This window comes from Rhopalosiphum maidis, chromosome 3, assembly GCF_003676215.2.
Source record: "Rhopalosiphum maidis isolate BTI-1 chromosome 3, ASM367621v3, whole genome shotgun sequence".
NCBI classification, from domain to species: Eukaryota; Metazoa; Arthropoda; class Insecta; order Hemiptera; family Aphididae; genus Rhopalosiphum; species Rhopalosiphum maidis.
Window position 1 is genome coordinate 76205369 of NC_040879.1, and position 20998 is coordinate 76226366.

The following is a 20998-nucleotide window of genomic DNA, read 5'->3' on the forward strand; positions in this document are numbered from 1 at the left end:
ATTTTTATACAAAATAATTGAAAACTATTTACAGTTGAAACTTTAACACAAGTACGAATGTAAAACTGTAAAAAGATACGAAATTAAGCATAAACAGATGATAACAAATAATAATTATGATAAGCCATAAAAGATTGTACAAATTAACAGAATGTTTTGTACTTTTAAAAAAAGAATACACTTGTACAATAACTGAAAAATACCCCTTTTCCATATGAATTTGATGATAAATTTAAATCATTTTCTTAATGCATTGGTCGAGGATCAGGACACTGACTTGTGTTAACTTCGGGCGTAAAATATGAACAATTCGTTGATATTATAAATATTTTCGTAAATGTACAAGATATTCGGTCAAAAGCCTAATAAATATACCGCCCCACTCCGGAGAGCAGTGGAACGGTGAACGGCACACACCAACTAGATTCTTCCTGTGGCAGGTCAGCCGTCGACCAAGGTATGGGGAACCTCCCGCCCTCTGTTGGTGTTAATATCGACTTAATGATTAATTCTTCTATAAACAGTTGAAAATGTGAATTTGTAATTTTTATCAAAATTATCTATGTATAGTCTAAATAAAAGATTTTATAGCATAGGTAAATAAGAAGAATAAAAATTACAAGCTAAAAGTGTTTACTAATCTTTTATTCATATATATAACAAATAACAATTGTTTCACAACTATTAATTTATTATCAATTATATTCAATAACCATTACACACACATTGCAGAAATCCAATATTATTATCAGTATCTTCTAGTTTATTTTCAAAATAAGATGTTGATACTTTCCCAAAGTGGTATGAATGCAAATTTCGGTCTCAGCAAGCCTTGGGTGAACTGCTGCACTGCAATCTGAAAAAATGTAGTCAGTTAAATTTGTAAGATTGGTGGAGAATTAATTGAGAAATGAGTGTTTCATAAGCAGTTTAAAATATGAATTTATAACACGAGTCAAAATTGTCATTTAAAAGCATGTTATATAGTGTTTATGAAGTATAAGCATCAATGAATTACATGGAAGTTAATAAAGTTAAATAAGAATCATTTACATAATTTAATGGTGTTGGTTTCATGTCAATTAATTGAGAATTGAGTGTTTCATTAGCCATAAAAAATTTGAATTTTTAATATACTCCAATATCATATAAAAACAAGTTTTATAGAGTTTATGAAACATTAACTTAAATGTAATGTATGAAAGTAATTAATGCTAAATAAGAAACATTTCTCTTCTAGTGGTGAAGGTTTCAAGATACTAACATGAGAATTGAGTATTTATAAGCCTAAAAAATTTGAATTTGTAATTTCATTAATATTATCATATAAAAACATGTTTTATAGTGTTTATGAAGTATTGGATTAATGAAATGTATGAAAGTAATTAATCCTAAATAAGAAACATATCTCTTTCTAGTGGTCAAGGTTTCAAGATACTAACATGAGAATTGAGTATTTTATAAGCAATTAAAAAAAGAATTTGTAAAATACGTCAAATTTACCATATAAAAACATGTTTTATAGAGTTTATGAAACATTGGCTTAAATGTAATGTATGAAAGTAATTAATGCTAAATAAGAAACATATCTCTTTTCTAGTGGTCAAGGTTTCAAGATACTAACATGAGAATTGAGTATTTATAAGCAATTAAAAAAATGAATTTGTAAAATACGTCAAATTTACCATATAAAAAACATGTTTTATAGAGTTTATGAAACATTGGCTTAAATGTAATGTATGAAAGTAATTAATGCTAAATAAGAAACATATTCTATTTCTAGTGGTGGAGGTTTCAAGATACTAACATGAGAATGAGTATTTTTAAGCAATTAAAAAAAATGAATTTGTAAAATACGTCAAATTTACCATATAAAAACATGTTTTATAGAGTTTATGAAACATTGGCTTAAATGTAATGTATGAAAGTAATTAATGCTAAATAAGAAACAATCTATTTCTAGTGGTCAAGGTTTCAAGACACTAACATGAGAATTGAGTATTTTATAAGCAATTAAAAATGAATTTGTAAAATACGTCAAATTTACCATATAAAAACATGTTTTATAGAGTTTATGAAACATTGGCAAATGTAATGTATGAAAGTAATAATGCTAAATAAGAAACATATTTCTTTTCTAGTGGTCAAGGTTTCAAGATACTAACATGAGAATTGAGTATTTTAAGCAATTAAAAAAATGAATTTGTAAAAACGTCAAATTTACCATATAAAAACAGTTTTATAGAGTTTATGAAACATTGGCTAAATGTAATGTATGAAAGTAATTAATGCTAAATAGAAACATATTCTCTTTCTAGGTCAAGGTTTCAAGATACTAACATGAGAATTGAGTATTTTAAAGCAATTAAAAAAAAATGAATTTGAAAATACGTCAAAAATTTACAATATAAACAAGTTTTATAGGGTTTATGAAAACATTGCTTAAATGTAATGTATGAAAGTAATTAATGCATAATCAGATCAATTTCTCTTTCTGTGGTAAGGTTTCAGATATAACATGAGAATTGAGTGTTTCATAAGCCATAAAAAATTAGAATTTTTAATATACTCCAAATTTCATATAAAAACATGTTTTATAGTGTTTATGAAGTATCAGCATCAACAAAAAATACATGGAAGTTAATAATGCTTAAATAAGAATCATTTACTAATTCATTGGTCTTGGTTTCATGATACAATTTTGTTCACTAGTATTAATTTGCTATCAATTATATTCAATAATTATTACACACACATTGCATAAATCCAATATTATTATCAATATCTTCTAGTTTATTTTCAAATAAGATGTTGATATTTTCCAAAGTGGTATAAATGCAAATTCCTGTCTCAGCAAGCCTTGATTGAACTGCTGCACTGCAATCTGAAAAAAATGTAGTCAGTTAAATATGTAAAATTAGTGGAGAATTAATTGAGAATTGAGTGTTTCATAAGCAGTTTAAAATATGAATTTATAACACGAGTCAAAATTGTCATTTAAAAGCATGTTTATAGTGTTTATGAAGTATCAGCATCAATGAATTACATGGAAGTTAATAATGCTAAAAAGAATCATTTACTTAATCCAATGTCACTACTACACACCATAAGGAGAACGAAAATAATTCTATAACAACTAGTGCGTGGACAACACTGGATAATTTAGAAATTGAAACAATCAAAAACAAAAACTAACAGACAACCTTCATTTTTAATACAAAATAATTGAAAACTATTTACAGTTGAAACTTTAACACAAGTACGAATGTAAAACTGTAAAAAGATACGAAATAAGCATAAACAGATGATAACAAATAATAATTATGATAAGCCATAAAAGATTGTACAAATTAACAGAATGTTTTGTACTTTTAAAAAAAGAATACACTTGTACAATAACTGAAAAATACCCCTTTTCCATATGAATTTGATGATAAATTTAATCATTTTCTTAATGCATTGGTCGAGGATCAGGACACTGACTTGTGTTAACTTCGGGCGTAAAATATGAACAATTCGTTGATAATAAATATTCTTTCGTAAATGTACAAGATATTCGGTCAAAAGCCTAATAAATATACCGCCCCACTCCGGAGAGCGTGGTGGAACGGTGAACGGCACACAACCAACTAGATTCTTCCTGTGGCAGGTCAGCCGTCGACCAAGGTATGGGGAACCTCCCGCCCTCTGTTGGTAATATCGACTTAATGATTAATTCTTCTATAAACAGTTGAAAATGTGAATTTGTAATTTTTATCAAAATTATCATTTATGTATAGTCTAAATAAAAGATTTTTATAGCATAGGTAAATAAGAAGAATAAAATTTACAAGCTAAAAGTGTTTACTAATCTTTTATTCATATATATAACAAATAACAATTGTTTCACAACTATTAATTTATTATCAATTATATTCAATAACCATTACACACACATTGCAGAAATCCAATATTATTATCAGTATCTTCTAGTTTATTTTCAAAATAAGATGTTGATACTTTCCCAAAGTGGTATGAATGCAAATTTCGGCTCAGCAAGCCTTGGGTGAACTGCTGCACTGCAATCTGAAAAAAATGTAGTCAGTTAAATTGTAAGATTGGTGGATAATTAATTGAGAAAGAGTGTTTCATAAGCAGTTTAAAATATGAATTTATAACACGAGTCAAAATTGTCATTTAAAAGCATGTTTATAGTGTTTATGAAGTATAAGCATCAATGAATTACATGGAAGTTAATAAAGTTAAATAAGAATCATTTACATAATTTAATGGTGTTGGTTTCATGTCAATTAATTGAGAATTGAGTGTTTCATAGCCATAAAAAATTTGATTTTTTAATATACTCCAATATTATCATATAAAAACAAGTTTTATAGAGTTTATGAAACATTAACTTAAATGTAATGTATGAAAGTAATTAATGCTAAATAAGAAACATATTCTCTTTCTAGTGGTGAAGGTTTCAAGATACTAACGAGAATTGAGTATTTATAAGCCATAAAAAATTTGAATTGTAATTTACATTAATATTATCATATAAAAACATGTTTTATAGTGTTTATGAAAGTATTGGATTATATGAAATGTATAAAGTAATTAATCCTGAATAAGAAACATATTCTCTTCTAGTGGTCAAGGTTTCAAGATACTAACATGAGAATTGAGTATTTTATAAGCAATAAAAAAAATGAATTTGTAAAATACGTCAAATTTACCATATAAAAACATGTTTTATAGAGTTTATGAAAATGGCTTAAATGTAATGTATGAAAGTAATTAATCCTGAATAAGAAACATATTCTCTTTCTAGTGGTCAAGGTTTCAAGGTACTAACATGAGAATTGAGTATTTTATAAGCAATTAAAAAAATGAATTTGTAAAATACGTCAAATTTACCATATAAAAACATGTTTTATAGAGTTTATGAAACATTGGCTTAAATGTAATGTATGAAAGTAATTAATGCTAAATAAGAAACATATTCTATTCTAGTGGTGGAGGTTTCAAGACACTAACATGAGAATTGAGTATTTTATAAGCAATTAAAAAAATGAATTTGTAAAATACGTCAAATTTACCATATAAAAACATGTTTTATAGAGTTTATGAAACATTGGCTTAAATGTAATGTATGAAAGTAATTAATGCTAAATAAGAAACATATTCTATTTCTAGTGGTGGAGGTTTCAAGACACTAACATGAGAATTGAGTATTTTATAAGCAATTAAAAAATGAATTTGTAAAATACGTCAAATTTACCATATAAAAACATGTTTTATAGAGTTTATGAAACATTGGCTTAAATGTAATGTATGAAAGTAATTAATCCTGAATAAGAAACATATTCTCTTTCTAGTGGTCAAGGTTTCAAGATACTAACATGAGAATTGAGTATTTTATAAGCAATTAAAAAAATGAATTTGTAAAATACGTCAAATTTACCATATAACAACATGTTTTATAGGGTTTATGAAACATTGGCTTAAATGTAATGTATGAAAGTAATTAATGCTAAATCAGATCCAATTTCTCTTTCTAGTGGTCAAGGTTTCAAGATACTAACATGAGAATTGAGTGTTTCATAAGCCATAAAAAATTAGAATTTTTAATATACTCCAAATTTACCATATAAAAACATGTTTTATAGTGTTTATGAAGTATCAGCATCAACAAAAATACATGCAAGTTAATAATGCTAAATAAGAATCATTTACTTAATTCATTGGTCTTGGTTTCATGATACTAATTTTTTGTTTCACTAGTATTAATTTGCTATCAATTATATTCAATAACCATTACACACACATTGCATAAATCCAATATTATTATCAATATCTTCTAGTTTATTTTCAAAATAAGATGTTGATACTTTCCCAAAGTGGTATGAATGCAAATTCCTGTCTCAGCAAGCCTTGAATGAACTGCTGCACTGCAATCTGAAAAAAATGTAGTCAGTTAAATATGTAAAATAAGTGGAGAATTAATTGAGAATTGAGTGTTTCATAAGCAGTTTAAAATATGAATTCATAACACGAGTCAAAATTGTCATTTAAAAGCATGTTTATAGTGTTTATGAAGTATCAGCATCAATGAAATACATGGAATTAATAATGCTTAATAAGAATCATTTACCTAATTCATTGGTCTTGGTTTCATGATATTTACTTTTTGTTTCACTAATATTAAGTTGCTATCAATTACATACGGTTATTATTACACGTACCTTGCAAAAGACCATTATTGCTATTATAAGTATCTTCTAGTTTATTTTCATAATAAGATGTTGATATTTTCCAAAGTGGTATAAATGCAAATTCCTGTCTCAGCAAGCCTTGATTGAACTGCTGCACTGCAATCTGAAAAAATGTAGTCAGTTAAATATGTAAAATTAGTGGAGAATTAATTGAGAATTGAGTGTTTCATAAGCAGTTTAAAATATGAATTTATAACACGAGTCAAAATTGTCATTTAAAAGCATGTTTATAGTGTTTATGAAGTATCAGCATCAATGAATTACATGGAAGTTAATAATGCTAAAAAAGAATCATTTACTTAATCCAATTGTCACTACTACACACCATAAGGAGAACGAAAATAATTCTATAACAACTAGTGCGTGGACAACACTGGATAATTTAGAAATTGAAACAATCAAAACAAAAACTAACAGACAACCTTCATTTTTAATACAAAATAATTGAAAACTATTTACAGTTGAAACTTTAACACAAGTACGAATGTAAAACTGTAAAAAGATACGAAATTTAAGCATAAACAGATGATAACAAATAATAATTATGATAAGCCATAAAAGATTGTACAAATTAACAGAATGTTTTGTACTTTTAAAAAAAGAATACACTTGTACAATAACTGAAAAATACCCCTTTTCCATATGAATTTGATGATAAATTTAAATCATTTTCTTAATGCATTGGTCGAGGATCAGGACACTGACTTGTGTTAACTTCGGGCGTAAAATATGAACAATTCGTTGATATTATAAATATTCTTTCGTAAATGTACAAGAATTCGGTCAAAAGCCTAATAAATATACCGCCCCACTCCGGAGAGCAGTGGAACGGTGAACGGCACACAACCAACTAGATTCTTCCTGTGGCAGGTCAGCCGTCGACCAAGGTATGGGGAACTCCCGCCCTCTGTTGGTGTTAATATCGACTTAATGATTAATTCTTCTATAAACAGTTGAAAATGTGAATTTGTAATTTTTATCAAAATATCATTTATGTATAGTCTAAATAAAAGATTTTTATAGCATAGGTAAATAAGAAGAATAAAATTACAAGCTAAAAGTGTTTACTAATCTTTTATTCATATAATAACAAATAACAATTGTTTCACAACTATTAATTTATTATCAATTATATTCAATAACCATTACACACACATTGCAGAAATCCAATATTATTATCAGTATCTTCTAGTTTATTTTCAAAATAAGATGTTGATACTTTCCCAAAGTGGTATGAATGCAAATTTCGGTCTCAGCAAGCCTTGGGTGAACTGCTGCACTGCAATCTGAAAAAATGTAGTCAGTTAAATTTGTAAGATTGGTGGAGAATTAATTGAGAAATGAGTGTTTCATAAGCAGTTTAAAATATGAATTTATAACACGAGTCAAAATTGTCATTTAAAAGCATGTTTATAGTGTTTATGAAGTAAAGCATCAATGAATTACATGGAAGTTAATAAAGTTAAATAAGAATCATTTACATAATTTAATGGTGTTGGTTTCATGTCAATTAATTGAGAATTGAGTGTTTCATTAGCCATAAAAAATTTGAATTTTTAAATATACTCCAATATTATCATATAAAAACAAGTTTTATAGAGTTTATGAAACATTAACTTAAATGTAATGTATGAAAGTAATAATGCTAAATAAGAAACATATTCTCTTTCTAGTGGTGAAGGTTTCAAGATACTAACGAGAATTGAGTATTTATAAGCCATAAAAAATTTGAATTTGAATTTCATTAATATATCATATAAAAACATGTTTTATATGTTTATGAAGTATTGGATATATGAAATGTTAAAGTAATTAATTGCTAAATAAGAAACATATTCTCTTTCTAGTGGTCAAGGTTTCAAGATACTAACATGAGAATTGAGTATTTTATAAGCAATTAAAAAAATGAATTTGTAAAATACGTCAAATTTACCATATAAAAACATGTTTTATAGAGTTTATGAAACATGGCTTAAATGTAATGTATGAAAGTAATTAACTGAATAAGAAACATATTCTCTTTCTAGTGGTCAAGGTTTCAAGGTACTAACATGAGAATTGAGTATTTATAAGCAATTAAAAAATGAATTTGTAAAATACGTCAAATTTACCATATAAAAAATGTTTTATAGAGTTTATGAAACATTGGCTTAAATGTAATGTATGAAAGTAATTAATGCTAAATAAGAAACATATTCTATTTCTAGTGGTGAGGTTTCAAGATACTAACATGAGAATTGAGTATTTTATAAGCAATTAAAAAATGAATTTGTAAAATACGTCAAATTTACCATATAAAAACATGTTTTATAGAGTTTATGAAACTGGCTTAAATGTAATGTATGAAAGTAATAATGCTAAATAAGAAACATATTCTTCTATTTCTAGTGGTGGAGGTTTCAAGACACTAACATGAGAATTGAGTATTTATAAGCAATTAAAAAAAATGAATTTGTAAAATACGTCAAATTTACCATATAAAAACATGTTTTATAGGTTTATGAAACATTGGCTTAAATGTAATGTATGAAAGTAATTAATGCTAAATAAGAAACATATTTCTCTTTCTAGTGGTCAAGGTTTAAGATACTAACATGAGAATGAGTATTTATATAAGCAATTAAAAAAATGAATTTGTAAAAATACGTCAAATTACCATATAAAAACATGTTTATAGAGGTTTATGAAACATTGGCTTAAATGTAATGTAGAAAGTAATTAATGCTAAATCAGATCCAATTTCTCTTCTAGTGGTCAGGTTTCAAGATACTAACATGAGAATTGAGTGTTTCATAAGCCATAAAAAAATGAATTTTTAATATAATCCAAATTTACCATATAAAAACATGTTTTATAGTGTTATGAAATTAAAGTATTCAGCAATCAACAAAAATACATGCAAGTAATAATGCTAAATAAGAATCATTTTACTTAATTCATTGGTCTTGGTTCATGATACTAATTTTTGTTTCACTAGTATTAATTTGCTATCAATTATATTCATACCATTTACACACACATTGCATAAACCAATATTTATTATCAATATCTTCTAGTTTATTTTCTAAAAATCAAAAAGATGTTGATTACTTTCCCAAAGTGTGTATGTGAATGCAAATTCCTGTCTCAGCAAGCCTTCATGAATGAACTTTGCTGCACTGCATATTATTTCATTCAAAAAATAATGTTGTTGTAAGTATTTAAATGAATCCAATAAGTGGTATGTTGAATATAATTGATGAATTGATTGTTTTCATAAGCAGTTTTAAAATATGAATTCATTTTACACGAGTCAATTTTGTCATGATAAATAAGCAATGTTTATAGTGTTTCTTTTGAAGTGTAGAAGTGATATTTCCATCAATGAAATACATGGAATTTTTTAATAATGCTTAATAAGAATTCATCAAACCTCATTTCATTGTCTTGTTTCATGATAATTTTACTTTTTTTTGTTTCACTAATTTATTAAGTTTTGCTATCAATTACATACGGTTATTTATTACACGTAACCTTATAAAAGACCATTATTGCTATTATAAGTATCTTCTAGTTTATTTTCATAATAAGATGTTGATATTTTCCAAAGTGGTATAAATGCAAATTCCTGTCTCAGCAAGCCTTGATTGAACTGCTGCACTGCAATCTGAAAAAAATGTAGTCAGTTAAATATGTAAATTAGTGGAGAATTAATTGAGAATTGAGTGTTTCATAAGCAGTTAAAATATGAATTTATAACACGAGTCAAAATTGTCATTTAAAAGCATGTTTATAGTGTTTATGAAGTATCAGCATCAATGAATTACATGGAAGTTAATAATGCTAAAAAAAGAATCATTTACTTAATCCAATTGTCACTACTACACACCATAAGGAGAACGAAAATAATTCTATAACAACTAGTGCGTGGACAACACTGGATAATTTAGAAATTGAAACAATCAAAAACAAAACTAACAGACAACCTTCATTTTTAATACAAAATAATTGAAAACTATTTACAGTTGAAACTTTAACACAAGTACGAATGTAAAACTGTAAAAAGATACGAAATTTAAGCATAAAAGATGATAACAAATAATAATTATGATAAGCCATAAAAGATTGTACAAATTAACAGAATGTTTTGTACTTTTAAAAAAGAATACACTTGTACAATAACTGAAAAATACCCCTTTTCCATATGAATTTGATGATAAATAAATCATTTTCTTAATGCATTGGTCGAGGATCAGGACACTGACTTTGTTAACTTCGGGCGTAAAATATGAACAATTCGTTGATATTATAAATATTTTTCGTAAATGTACAAGATATTCGGTCAAAAGCCTAATAAATATACCGCCCCACTCCGGAGAGCAGTGGAACGGTGAACGGCACACAACCAACTAGATTCTTCCTGTGGCAGGTCAGCCGTCGACCAGGTATGGGAACCTCCCGCCCTCTGTTGGTGTGTTAATATCGACTTAATGATTAATTCTTCTATAAACAGTTGAAAATGTGAATTTGTAATTTTTATCAAAATTATCATTATGTATAGTCTAAATAAAAGATTTTTATAGCATAGGTAAATAAGAAGAATAAAAATACAAGCTAAAAGTGTTTACTAATCTTTTATTCATATATATAACAAATAACAATTGTTTCACAACTATTAATTTATTATCAATTATATTCAATAACCATTACACACACATTGCAGAAATCCAATATTATTATCAGTATCTTCTAGTTTATTTTCAAAATAAGATGTTGATACTTTCCCAAAGTGGTATGAATGCAAATTTCGGTCTCAGCAAGCCTTGGGTGAACTGCTGCACTGCAATCTGAAAAAATGTAGTCAGTTAAATTTGTAAGATTGGTGGAGAATTAATTGAGAAATGAGTGTTTCATAAGCAGTTTAAAAATATGAATTTATAACACGAGTCAAAATTGTCATTTAAAAGCATGTTTATAGTGTTTATGAAGTATAAGCATCAATGAATTACATGGAAGTTAATAAAGTTAAATAAGAATCATTTACATAATTTAATGGTGTTGTTTCATGTCAATTAATTGAGAATTGAGTGTTTCATAAGCCATAAAAAATTTGAATTTTTAATATACTCCAATATTATCATATAAAAACAAGTTTTATAGAGTTTATGAAACATTAACTTAAATGTAATGTATGAAAGTAATTAATGCTAAATAAGAAACATATTCTCTTTCTAGTGGTGAAGGTTTCAAGATACTAACGAGAATTGAGTATTTTATAAGCAATTAAAAAAATGAATTTGTAAAATACGTCATATTTACCATATAAAAACATGTTTTATAGAGTTTATGAAACATTGGCTTAAATGTAATGTATGAAAGTAATTAATCCTGAATAAGAAACATATTCTCTTTCTAGTGGTCAAGGTTTCAAGGTACTAACATGAGAATTGAGTATTTTATAAGCAATTAAAAAAATGAATTTGTAAAATACGTCAAATTTACCATATAAAAACATGTTTTACAGAGTTTATGAAACATTGGCTTAAATGTAATGTATGAAAGTAATTAATGCTAAATAAGAAACATATTCTATTTCTAGTGGTGGAGGTTTCAAGACACTAACATGAGAATTGAGTATTTTATAAGCAATTAAAAAATGAATTTGTAAAATACGTCAAAATTACCATATAAAACATGTTTTATAGAGTTTATGAAACATTGGCTTAAATGTAATGTATGAAAGTAATTAATGCTAAATAAGAAACATTTCTATTTCTAGTGGTGGAGGGTTTCAAGAACTAACATGAGAATTGAGTATTTTATAAGCAATTAAAAAAATGAATTTGTAAAATACGTCAAATTTACCATATATAAAAACATGTTTTATAGAGTTTATGAAACATTGGCTTAAATGTATGTATGAAAGTAATTAATGCTGAAAAGAAACATATTCTCTTTCTAGTGGTCAAGGTTTCAAGATACTAACATGAGAATTGAGTATTTTATAAGCAATTAAAAAAATGAATTTGAAATACGTCAAATTTACCATATAAAAACATGTTTTATAGGGTTTATGAAACATTGGCTTAAATGTAATGTATGAAAGTAATTAATGCTAAATCAGATCCAATTTCTCTTTCTAGTGGTCAAGGTTTCAAGATACTAACATGAGAATTGAGTGTTTCATAAGCCATAAAAAATTAGAATTTTTAATATACTCCAAATTTACCATATAAAAACATGTTTTATAGTGTTTATGAAGTATCAGCATCAACAAAAATACATGCAAGTTAATAATGCTAAATAAGAATCATTACTTAATTCATTGGTCTTGGTTTCATGATACTAATTTTTGTTTCACTAGTATTAATTTGCTATCAATTATATTCAATAACCATTACACACACATTGCATAAATCCAATATTATTATCAATATCTTCTAGTTTATTTTCAAAATAAGATGTTGATACTTTCCCAAAGTGGTATGAATGCAAATTCCTGTCTCAGCAAGCCTTGAATGAACTGCTGCACTGCAATCTGAAAAAAATGTAGTCAGTTAAATATGTAAAATAAGTGGAGAATTAATTGAGAATTGAGTGTTTCATAAGCAGTTTAAAATATGAATTTCATAACACGAGTCAAAATTGTCATTTAAAAGCATGTTTATAGTGTTTATGAAGTATCAGCATCAATGAAATACATGGAATTAATAATGCTTAATAAGAATCATTTACCTAATTCATTGGTCTTGGTTTCATGATATTTACTTTTTGTTTCACTAATATTAAGTTGCTATCAATTACATACGGTTATTATTACACGTACCTTGCAAAAGACCATTATTGCTATTATAAGTATCTTCTAGTTTATTTTCATAATAAGATGTTGATATTTTCCAAAGTGGTATAAATGCAAATTCCTGTCTCAGCAAGCCTTGATTGAACTGCTGCACTGCAATCTGAAAAAAATGTAGTCAGTTAAATATGTAAAATTAGTGGAGAATTAATTGAGAATTGAGTGTTTCATAAGCAGTTTAAAATATGAATTTATAACACGAGTCAAAATTGTCATTTAAAAGCATGTTATAGTGTTTATGAAGTATCAGCATCAATGAATTACATGGAAGTTAATAATGCTAAAAAAGAATCATTTACTTAATCCAATTGTCACTACTACACACCATAAGGAGAACGAAAATAATTCTATAACAACTAGTGCGTGGACAACACTGGATAATTTAGAAATTGAAACAATCAAAACAAAAACTAACAGACAACCTTCATTTTTAATACAAAATAATTGAAAACTATTTACAGTTGAAACTTAAACACAAGTACGAATGTAAAACTGTAAAAAGATACGAAATTTAAGCATAAACAGATGATAACAAATAATAATTATGATAAGCCATAAAAGATTGTACAAATTAACAGAATGTTTTGTACTTTTAAAAAAGAATACACTTGTACAATAACTGAAAAATACCCCTTTTCCATATGAATTTGATGATAAATTTAAATCATTTTTTAATGCATTGGTCGAGGTCGAGGATCAGGACACTGACTTGTGTTAACTTCGGGCGTAAAATATGAACAATTCGTTGATATTATAAATATTCTTTCGTAAATGTACAAGATATTCGGTCAAAAGCCTAATAAATATACCGCCCCACTCCGGAGAGCAGTGGAACGGTGAACGGCACACAACCAACTAGATTCTTCCTGTGGCAGGTCAGCCGTCGACCAAGGTATGGGGAACCTCCCGCCCTCTGTTGGTGTTAATATCGACTTAATGATTAATTCTTATAAAACAGTTGAAAATGTGAATTTGTAATTTTTATCAAAATTATCATTTATGTATAGTCTAAATAAAAGATTTTTATAGCATAGGTAAATAAGAAGAATAAAAATTACAAGCTAAAAGTGTTTACTAATCTTTTATTCATATATATAACAAATAACAATTGTTTCACAACTATTAATTTATTATCAATTATATTCAATAACCATTACACACACATTGCAGAAATCCAATATTATTATCAGTATCTTCTAGTTTATTTTCAAAATAAGATGTTGATACTTTCCCAAAGTGGTATGAATGCAAATTTCGGTCTCAGCAAGCCTGGGTGAACTGCTGCACTGCAATCTGAAAAAAATGTAGTCAGTTAAATTTGTAAGATTGGTGGAGAATTAATTGAGAAATGAGTGTTTCATAAGCAGTTTAAAATATGAATTTATAACACGAGTCAAAATTGTCATTTAAAAGCATGTTTATAGTGTTTATGAAGTATAAGCATCAATGAATTACATGGAAGTTAATAAAGTTAAATAAGAATCATTTACATAATTTAATGGTGTTGGTTTCATGTCAATTAATTGAGAATTGAGTGTTTCATTGCCATAAAAAATTTGAATTTTTAATATACTCCAAATTATCATATAAAAACAAGTTTTATAGAGTTTATGAAAATTAACTTAAATGTAATGTATGAAAGTAATTAATGCTAAATAAGAAACATATTCTCTTTCTAGTGGTGAAGGTTTCAAGATACTAACGAGAATTGAGTATTTATAAGCAATAAAAAAATGAATTTGTAAAATACGTAATATTACCATATAAAACATGTTTTATAGAGTTTATGAAACATTGGCTTAAATGTAATGTATGAAAGTAATTAATCCTAAATAAGAAACATATTCTCTTTCTAGTGGTCAAGGTTTCAAGACTAACATGAGAATTGAGTATTTTATAAGCAATAAAAAAATGAATTTGTAAAATACGTCAAATTTACCATATAAAAACATGTTTTATAGAGTTTATGAAACATTGGCTTAAATGTAATGTATGAAAGTAATTAATGCTAAATAAGAAACATTTCTCTTTCTAGTGGTCAAGGTTTCAAGATACTAACATGAGAATTGAGTATTTTATAAGCAATTAAAAATGAATTTGTAAAATACGTCAAATTTACCATATAAAAACATGTTTTATAGAGTTTATGAAACATGGATTGGCTTAAATGTATGTATGAAAGTAATTAATGCTAAATAAGAAACATATTCTATTTCTAGTGGTGGAGGTTTCAAGATACTAACATGAGAATTGAGTATTTTATAAGCAATTAAAAAAATGAATTTGTAAAATACGTCAAATTTCCATATATAAAAACATGTTTTATAGAGTTTATGAACATTGGCTTAAATGTAATGTATGAAAGTAATTAATCTGAAAAGAAACATATTCTCTTCTAGTGGTCAAGGTTTCAAGATACTAACATGAGAATTGAGTATTTTATAAGCAATTAAAAAATGAATTTTAAAATACGTCAAAATTACCATATAAAAACATGTTTTATAGGGTTTATGAAAATGGCTTAAATGTAATGTATGAAAGTAATTAATGCTAAATCAGATCCAATTTCTCTTCTAGTGGTCAAGGTTTCAAGATACTAACATGAGAATTGAGTGTTTCATAAGCCATAAAAATTAGAATTTTAATATACTCCAAATTTACCATATAAAAACGTTTTATAGTGTTTATGAAGTATCAGCATCAACAAAAATACATGCAAGTTAATAATGCTAAATAAGAATCATTACTTAATTCATTGGTCTTGGTTTCATGATACTAATTTTTTGTTTCACTAGTATTAATTTGCTATCAATTAATTCAATAACCTACACACACATTGCATAAATCCAATATTTATTATCAATATCTTCTAGTTTATTTTCAAAATAAGATGTTGATACTTCCCAAAGTGGATGAATGCAAATTCCTGTCTCAGCAAGCCTTGAATGAACTGCTGCACTGCAATCTGAAAAAAATGTAGTCAGTTAAATATGTAAATAAGTGGGAGAATTAATTGAGAATTGAGTGTTTCATAAGCAGTTTTAAAATATGAATTCATAACACGAGTCAAAATTGTCATTTAAAAGCATGTTTATAGTGTTTATGAAGTATCAGCATCAATGAAATACATGGAATTAATAATGCTTAATAAGAATCATTTACCTAATTCATTGGTCTTGGTTTCATGATATACTTTTGTTTCACTAATATTAAGTTGCTATCAATTACATACGGTTATTATTACACGTACCTTGCAAAAGACCATTATGCTATTATAAGTATCTTCTAGTTTATTTTCATAATAAGATGTTGATATTTTCCAAAGTGGTATAAATGCAAATTCCTGTCTCAGCAAGCCTTGATTGAACTGCTGCACTGCAATCTGAAAAAAATGTAGTCAGTTAAATATGTAAAATTAGTGGAGAATTAATTGAGAATTGAGTGTTTCATAAGCAGTTTAAAATATGAATTTATAACACGAGTCAAAATTGTCATTTAAAAGCATGTTTATAGTGTTTATGAAGTATCAGCATCAATGAATTACATGGAAGTTAATAATGCTAAAAAAGAATCATTTACTTAATCCAATTGTCACTACTACACACCATAAGGAGAACGAAAATAATTCTATAACAACTAGTGCGTGGACAACACTGGATAATTTAGAAATTGAAACAATCAAAAAAAACTAACAGACAACCTTCATTTTTAATACAAAATAATTGAAAACTATTTACAGTTGAAACTTTAACACAAGTACGAATGTAAAACTGTAAAAAGATACGAAATTTAAGCATAAACAGATGATAACAAATAATAATTATGATAAGCCATAAAAGATTGTACAAATTAACAGAATGTTTTGTACTTTAAAAAAAGAATACACTTGTACAATAACTGAAAAATACCCCTTTTCCATATGAATTTGATGATAAATTTAAATCATTTTCTTAATGCATTGGTCGAGGATCAGGACACTGACTTGTGTTAACTTCGGGCGTAAAATATGAACAATTCGTTGATATTATAAATATTCTTTCGTAAATGTACAAGATATTCGGTCAAAAGCCTAATAAATATACCGCCCCACTCCGGAGAGCAGTGGAACGGTGAACGGCACACAACCAACTAGATTCTTCCTGTGGCAGGTCAGCCGTCGACCAAGGTATGGGGAACTCCCGCCCTCTGTTGGTGTTAATATCGACTTAATGATTAATTCTTCTATAAACAGTTGAAAATGTGAATTTGTAATTTTTATCAAAATTATCATTTATGTATAGTCTAAATAAAAGATTTTATAGCATAGGTAAATAAGAAGAATAAAAATTACAAGCTAAAAGTGTTTACTAATCTTTATTCATATATATAACAAATAACAATTGTTTCACAACTATTAATTATTATCAATTATATTCAATAACCATTACACACACATTGCAGAAATCCAATATTATTATCAGTATCTTCTAGTTTATTTTCAAAATAAGATGTTGATACTTTCCCAAAGTGGTATGAATGCAAATTTCGGTCTCAGCAAGCCTTGGGTGAACTGCTGCACTGCAATCTGAAAAAATGTAGTCAGTTAATTTGTAAGATTGGTGGATAATTAATTGAGAAATGAGTGTTTCATAAGCAGTTTAAAATATGAATTTATAACACGAGTCAAAATTGTCATTTAAAAGCATGTTTAGTGTTTATGAAGTATAAGCATCAATGAATACATGGAAGTTAATAAGTTAAATAAGAATCATTTACATAATTTAATGGTGTTGGTTTCATGTCAATTAATTGAGAATTGAGTGTTTCATTAGCCATAAAAAATTTGAATTTTTAATATACTCCAAATATTATCATATAAAAACAAGTTTTATAGAGTTTATGAAACATTAACTTAAATGTAATGTATGAAAGTAATTAATGCTAAATAAGAAACATATTCTCTTTCTAGTGGTAAGGTTTCAAGATACTAAATGAGAATTGAGTATTTTATAAGCCATAAAAAATGAATTTGTAATTTACATTAATATTATCATATAAAAAATGTTTTATAGTGTTTATGAAGTATTGGATTAAATGAAATGTATAAAAGTAATTAATCCTGAATAAGAAAAAATTATTCTCTTTAGTGGTCAAGGTTTCAAGATACTAACATGAGAATTGAGTATTTTTATAAGCAATTAAAAAAATGAATTTGTAAAATACGTCAAATTTACCATATAAAAACATGTTTTATAGAGTTTATGAAACATTGGCTTAAATGTAATGTATGAAAGTAATTAATGCTGAATAAGAAACATATTCTCTTTCTAGGTCAAGGTTTCAAGGACTAACATGAGAATTGAGTATTTTATAAGCAATTTAAAAAATGAATTTGTAAAAACGTCAAATTACCATATAAAAACATGTTTTATAGAGTTTATGAACATTGGCTTAATGTAATGTATGAAAGTAATTAATGCAAATAAGAAACATATTTCTTTCTAGTGGTGGAAGGTTTCAAGATACTCATGAGAATTGAGTATTTTATAAGCAATTAAAAAAATGAATTTGTAAAATACTCAAATTTACCATATAAAAAACATGTTTTATAGAGTTTATGAAACATTGGCTTAAATGTAATGTATGAAAGTAATTAATGCTAAATAAGAAACATATTCTATTTTAGTGGTGGAGGTTTCAAGATACTAACATGAGAATTGAGTATTTTATAAGCAATTAAAAAAAAATTTATTTGTAAAATACGTAAATTTACCATATAAAAACATGTTTATAGAGTTTATGAAAACATGGCTAAATGTAATGTATGAAAGTAATTAATCCTGAATAAGAAACCATTCTCTTTCTAGTGGTCAAGGTTTCAAGATACTAACATGAGAATTGAGTATTTTATAAGCAATTAAAAAAATGAATTTGTAAAATACGTCAAATTACCATATAAAAACATGTTTTATAGGGTTTATGAAACATTGGCTTAAATGTAATGTATGAAAGTAATAATGCTAAATCAGATCAATTTCTCTTTCTAGTGGTCAAGGTTTCAAGATACTAACATGAGAATTGAGTGTTTCATAAGCCATAAAAAAATTAGAATTTTTAATATACTCCAAATTACCATATAAAAAACATGTTTTATAGTGTTTATGAAGTATCAGCATAAACAAAAATACATGCAAGTTAATAATGCTAAATAAGAATCATTTACTTAATTCATTGGTCTTGGTTTCATGATACTAATTTTTTGTTTCACTAGTATTATTTGTATCAATTATATTCAATAACCATTACACACACATTGCAAAAATCCATATTATTATCAATATCTTCTAGTTTATTTTCAAAATAAGATGTTGATACTCCAAAGTGGTATGAATGCAAATTCCTGTCTCAGCAAGCCTTGAATGAACTGCTGCACTGCAATCTGAAAAAAATGTAGTCAGTTAAATATGTAAAATAAGTGGAGAATAATTGAGAATTGAGTGTTTCATAAGCATTAAAATATGAATTCATAACACGAGTCAAAATTGTCATTTAAAAGCATGTTTATAGTGTTTATGAAGTATCAGCATCAATGAAATACATGGAATTAATAATGCTAATAAGAATCATTTACCTAATTCATTGGTCTGGTTTCATGATATTTACTTTTTGTTTCACTAATATTAAGTTGCTATCAATTACATTAGGTTATTATTACACGTACCTTGCAAAAGACATATGCTATTATAAGTATCTTCTAGTTTATTTTCATAATAAGATGTTGATATTTTTCCAAAGTGGTATAAATGCAAATTCCTGTCTCAGCAAGCCTTGATTGAAACTGCTGCACTGCAATCTGAAAAAAATGTAGTTAGTCAGTAAATATGTAAAATTAGTGGAGAATTAATTGAGAATTGAGTGTTTCATAAGCAGTTTAAATATGAATTTAACACGAGTCAAAATTGTCATTTAAAAGCATGTTTATAGTGTTTATGAAGTATCAGCATCAATGAATTACATGGAAGTTAATAATGCTAAAAAGAATCATTACTTAATCCAATTGTCACTACTACACACCATAGGAGAACGAAAATAATTCTATAACAACTAGTGCGTGGACAACACTGGATAATTTAGAAATTGAAACAATCAAAACAAAAACTAACAGACAACCTTCATTTTAATACAAATAATTGAAAACTATTTACAGTGAAACTTTAACACAAGTAGTACGAATGTAAAACTGTAAAAAAGATACGAAATTAAGCATAAACAGATGATAACAAATAATAATTATGATAAGCCATAAAGATTGTACAAATTAACAGAATGTTTTGTACTTTTAAAAAAGAATAACTTGTACAATAACTGAAAATAACCCCTTTCCATATGAATTTGAATGATAAATTTAAATCATTTTCTTAATGCATTGGTCGAGGATCAGGACACTGACTTGTGTTAACTTCGGGCGTAAATATGAAACAATTCGTTGATATTATAAATATTCTTTCGTAAAGTACAAGATATTCGGTCAAAAGCCTAATAAAATACCGCCCCACTCCGGAGAAGCAGTGGAACGGTGAACGGCACACAACCAACTAGATTCTTCCTGTGGCAGGTCAGCCGTCGACCAAGGTATGGGGAACCTCCCGCCCTCTGTTGGTGTTAATATCGACTTAATGATTAATTCTTCTATAAACAGTTTGAAAATGTGAATTTGTAATTTTTATCAAAATTATTTCATTTATGTATAGTCTAAATAAAGATTTTTATAGCATAGGTAAATAAGAGATAAAAAATTACAAGCTAAAAGTGTTTACTAATCTTATTCATATATATAACAAATAACAATTGTTTCACAACTATTAATTTATATCAATTATATTCAATAACCATTACACACACATTGCAGAAATCCAATATTATTATCAGT